The sequence below is a fragment of the Triticum urartu genome, chromosome 5A (assembly GCF_056163025.1).
Source record: "Triticum urartu cultivar PI428250 chromosome 5A, HENAU_Tu73, whole genome shotgun sequence".
Classification (NCBI taxonomy): domain Eukaryota; kingdom Viridiplantae; phylum Streptophyta; class Magnoliopsida; order Poales; family Poaceae; genus Triticum; species Triticum urartu.
Genome location: NC_141877.1, coordinates 679012619 through 679018125, shown reverse-complemented (window position 1 = coordinate 679018125; position 5507 = coordinate 679012619). Strand labels below are relative to the sequence as shown.

General features: G+C 55.5%; 1 pseudogene; it reads right to left on the bottom strand.

The window, feature by feature from the left end:
- Positions 1 to 3058: 3058 nt before the first annotated feature.
- On the bottom strand, positions 3059 to 5154 carry LOC147974074 (uncharacterized; annotated as a pseudogene).
- Between the last annotated feature and the right edge of the window lie 353 nt (positions 5155 to 5507).

The window sequence follows — 5507 nt, the reverse complement described above, 5'->3', positions numbered from 1 at the left end:
AGGCACGAGCGGGTGTGCCCGATAAAATCGGGGAAGACGTGCGGGAATGGAAAGAAATTGAGGAAGGACAGACGTGCGGAAAAGGAAAGAAATTGGGGGAGGACGTGAGGGAAAGGAAAGAAATCGGGAGGTTGTGCGGGAAAGGAAGGAAATCGGGAAAGAACTGATGACGTTGGATGCGTGTGGCAGTTTCGCAATCTGCCACACGGTTGCCATATACATATTTCGATCTCTAATAGGTACGTTTGCGGAACTTCTTTGTTCTCCTTTTTGACGTTTAACCCATACCTCCGTGTTGTCTTTTTCTGATGATGATAAAGAGGAGAGCCGTGAGCAGAACTAATCACATTTTGAAGCGTCCAGAAAAACGTGTCACCACTCCGTCGCGTTTTCTTTTCCCAAAAGCCGAACTTTTCACGTGGGTCCCATTGGAACGCGATTTTGTTAAAATCCAGTTTGCTAGCACACTCATCTCGCCGCATCTTTTTAATTTATGATTTTTTTTCATTAAGAAAAAACTCTGTGGTGTCGATCGGACATCCACGGCACAATCAAAGGTGTGTTGTAGAAAAACGTGGACGCGATTGAGCCTTGCCGACTACCAGTGGCTCGTCATACCGTCACCAAACCATTTGACTATTGTCTAGCCATGATAACGAGAGGACGAGTAGACCTGTGCCGTCGGCATGTGAGACCCAGCGTCGTTCATCACCGAGTGTAGACGGCTACCGTCTTTCCAGCTGAAAGATTTAGAGAATATTTGTCACACTTGGACTTTTCCATTACATGTCAATATATAGACAGATTTACAATCCTAATCATAAATGGAAGATCATAACAATATCGATACTCCTCGATTTAGGGGATTAGGAGATATGTCACGATACGTGACATATTAGTCTAACACTCCCCCGCAGTCACAACGGGAGGAGAGCGGACGTTGAGACTGGACCGAAAATTCAGAAACAACGGCGACGGGAGGCCCTCCGTCAAGATGTCGGCGAACTGGCGTGATGAGGGAACATGCAGCACACGGACCTGACCCATGGCAACACGATCGCGAACGAAGTGGAGATCGGTCTCGATGTGTTTCGTACGTTGATGCTGGACGGGGTTCGTGGACATGTAGACGGCGCTGACGTTGTCGCAGAAGACGATCGTCGCAGGAGGAGATGGTCGATGAAGCTCCTGGAGAAGTTGCCGAAGCCAACTCGCCTCAGCCACGGCGTTAGCCACGGCGCGGTACTTGGCTTCAGCGCTCGAGCGCGAGACCGTGTGTTGTCGCTTGGAGGAACAAGAGACGAGATTATCTCCGAGGTAGACACAGAAGCCTGACGTGGAGCGCCGAGTGTCAGGGCAGCCGGCCCAGTCGGTGTCGGTGTAGGCAATCATGGAGTCCGGTGAAGTCGAGTAGACCTGAAGGCCATGAGAGAGCGTGCCCTTGACGTAGCGCAAGATGCGCTTGATGGCTGCGAGGTGCTGTTCACGCGGGTTGTGCATATGAAGACAAACCTGCTGAACGGCGTACGCGATGTCGGGGCGCGTAAAGGTGAGGTACTGGAGAGCTCCAGCAAGACTCCGGTACTCCATGGGATCGGCCATGGAAGAGCCGGCAGTAGCGGCGAGCTTCGGCGAGGTGTCAACCGGTGTCGAGGCCGACTTGCAGGCAGTCATGCCGGCCCTGTCCAGAATCTCCGCGGCGTACTTAGCTTGCGAAAGATGCATGCCAGAGGAGTCGCGGGTGACCGCGATGCCGAGGAAGTAGTGAAGGCTGCCCATGTCCGTCATGGCGAACTCTGCTCGGAGAGAGGCCGTGATCCTGTCCAACAAGCGGGTCGAGGAGGCGATGAGGACGATGTCGTCCACGTAGAGCAGGAGGAAGGCCGTGCCTTCCGCACACCGGAGAACGAACAACGAGGTGTCCGAGCGGGAGCACACGAAGCCGGTCGAAGTGATGAAAGTCGCGAAGCGCTGGTACCACGCACGGGGAGCCTGCTTGAGACCGTATAGAGAACGGTTCAGCCGACAGACGTGCTCGGGGCAAGTGGAGTCGATGAAGCCGGTGGTTGACGACAGTAGACGACTTCAGCAAGAGTGCCATGTAGAAAGGCGTTCTTGACGTCGAGCTGACGAGTCTCCCAATTAAGAGAGAGCGCGATGGAGAGGATGACACGCACGGTGGCCGGTTTGACAACCGGGCTGAATGTCTCGTCGAAGTCGACACCGGGCTCCTGAGAGAAACCCCGAAGCACCCAGCGAGCTTTGTAGCGATCGAGGGAGCCATCGGGTTTGAGCTTGTGGCAAAAAACCCACTTGCCGGAGACGATGTTAGCATCCCGAGGAGGGGGCACAAGATCCCAAGTGTTGTTGCTGAGGAGAGCGCGGTACTCCACAGTCATAACATCGAGCCAGTTGGGATCCTTGAGAGATGCACGGGCGGCGGTGGGGACCGACGAGTACCTGCTGACAGATGAAACATGCAGGTTAAGCCGCTCGCGAGGGCCCTTGTGGATGCCGGAGGTGCTGCGTGTGCGATGAGTGGGTGGGGCGCCTGGTTCAGGAGGGGCGCCCGGTGAGGGAGGGGCGGGTGGTGAGGGTGGTGTGGGTGGTGATGGAGGGGTGGGTGGTGGGCTGGGTGGCGGGGTAGGGGTAGGAGTGGCGATCGGAAGAGGCGGGACAACTATGGGTAGTGTGTCATCGTCGGCGAGGAAGTCGTATGTGGCTGCGGTGGTGGGCTGTAGGGAGGCAAATGGAAAGGTCATCTCATCGAAGACGACATGACGGGAGATGATGATGCGGTGGGTAGTGAGATCCATGCACCGATATCCCTTATGATGAGAGGAATAGCCAAGCACTCGAACGCGGCGACAGTTTATGTGGCATGGTGGAGGCGGTATTAGGATAGCATAGGCAGCCGAAGACGCGTAGTGATGAGTAATCGGGATGGTTGCCGTGAAGGGCAAAGTATGGAGAGGGAGCCGCAATGGTTTTGGTGGGAAGACGGTTAAGAACGTGAGTGGCGGCGTGAAGTGCTTTGGCCCAAAAACGAGGAGGTAAGCTAGCCTGAAATAAGAGAGAACGCACAATGTCATTGACTGTGCGAATAATGCGTTCAGCTTTACCGTTTTTTTGGGATGTGTATGGGCAAGAAAAACGAATATGAATACCGTGCGTGGCAGCAAGAGAGTGGAGTTTGTTGTTGTCGAACTCACGACCATTGTCACATTGTATGGACATGAGAGGTAAGCCAAACTGAGTATGAGCGAATGCGCGAAAAGCGGAGAGCGAAGCGTAAGCATCAGATTTTTGGCGAAGTGGAACGGTCCATAGAAAATGTGTGAAATCATCAAGAATGACTAAAAAATATTTATTGCCAGAAACACTCAAGATTGGTGAAGTCCAAAGATCACAATGCACTAACTCGAATGGACGAGTGGTACGAGTAGTAGAAGAAGAAAAAGGCAAACGGACATGACGTCCTAGTTGACAAGCATGACATAAAGTGGAGTGATTTATTTGTCTAATACAAGGGAGGGAAATATGCTGCGAGAGGCGACGGTAAGCATCATGGCCGGGATGACCGAGACGACGGTGCCACACGTCGTGAGGGGCGGTGAGCTTGGCGAGGGCGCGAGGAGGCGGAGGGCATGTGAACGTGTAGAGCTCCCCCGTACTATTGCACCGAAGGATCTCACGCCGGGAATGAAGGTCCTTCACAGAGAAACCAAAGGGGTCAAAAGCGACGATGCAATGATTATCAGTAGTGAATTGACGAACGGAAATAAGATTTTTGATAATGCTAGTTGTTACTAGGACATGGCGTAAGTGAAAAGGTCTGTTAGGAAAAAGGGAGGGAAGGAAAGAATGACCGGATGTGGTGACGGGAACGGTGGAACCGTCACCGACCACCACGTGACGATATATAGGATGAGGAGAAAGGGAGGATAAGATACCGGCATCGGAGGAAAGGTGGGCGGTCGCGCCACTGTCCATGACCCACTCGGGAGCGGGCTGCTGCAACGTCATGTTGGTGAAGTGTTGGGCGAGAGCAGCGGTGTCCCATGATGGTGCTGATGTTGGTGGTGCAGCGTAGGGCAGCGCGGCGCCGTATGGGACGGAGCCGTAACCGCCGTAGTAGGCGCCGGGAGCAGCCGGTGGAGCGGCCATGTAGGCGTGAGCGCGGGGGGCCGGAGCCCGTCCGAGGATGCCGCCGGTGTTGCCGCCATTGTTGGTGGGGCGGGACTGCATGGGCCACATCTGGATGGCTCCTGTCCAAGGATTGAACGGAGTTGGCATGGGAGGAGCGCCACCGCCGGACTTGTACCCCTTGTTCTTGCCCTTCCCCTTGCCATAGCTGGTGGCATGAGGATTGTGGACGGGAGCAGGAGCCCACCATGGCTGGCCGCCGGCCGAACCGGAAGGAGCACCACCGCCGCCTCCGGAGGACGAGCCGCCACCGCTGGGAGGAGCGGGGACGGGTCCTTTGGCGGCGTAAAAAGCAGAGGCCGAGGTGTTGTTGGAGCGCCGAGAGGCCTTCATCTCGTGGAGCAGCAGCATGTTGCGAAAGTTGAGGAAGGTAGGGAACGGCGTGAGGAGGGGGGCGATGTCAGCGACGCTGTCGAAGCGCTCATGGAGGCCCTTGATGACGTTGGTGACGAGCTCAGGATCGGAGACGGGCGCACCGACCTCGGCGAGGGCGTCAGCCGCCGTCTTCTGCAGGTGAAGGTACTCGATGATGGACTGATCCTCCTGCTTGATGTTGTGGAACTCCTCGGCGAGATAAATCTCGCGGCTCTTTTGGTTGTCGTTGAAGAGCGCGACGACGGCGGTCCAGACCTTGTACGCCGTGGCGGTGGCGGCGTCGGTAGGCATGACGAGGTCGACGATGTCCATGGCCATGGAGCCATAGAGCTAGCGGAGCACGAGGACGTCGAGGCGGAGCCACGTTGGGTCGGTGGAGGGCGTCTCGGAGGTGAGGTGATCCTCGAGGGCGTAGGTGGTGACGGCGATGTTGAAGAAGGTCCTCCACTTGGGGAAGACGGCGCTCTTGAACTCGAGGACGATGGGGACGAGAGAGCGGACGTTGGGGATGGCGGTGGCCTGCGCCCAAAAGGCGGCGTTGGGGTGAGGAGCAGCCGGCTCGGAGGGCGCCATGGGAGGGAGGTGGTGGCCGGCGGCGCGGGAGCAGGAGCCGGCGGCGTTAGGGTTGGAGGAGCGAAAGCGAGAGGATTCTTAGGCTGATACCATGAAAGATTTAGAGAATATTTGCCACACTTGGACTTTTCCATTACATGTCAATATATAGACAAATTTACAATCCTAACCATAAATAAAAGATCACAACAATATCAATACTCCTTGATTTAGGGGATTAGAAGATATATCACGATACGTGACATATTAGTCTAACACCAGCGACACGGCTGCCGTCCCTCTCGCTTTCTTCTCCTCTCCTGCTCCATTTGTCACCGTCGGTAGGGCACGTGCACCCCATGGTACAGGGTGGA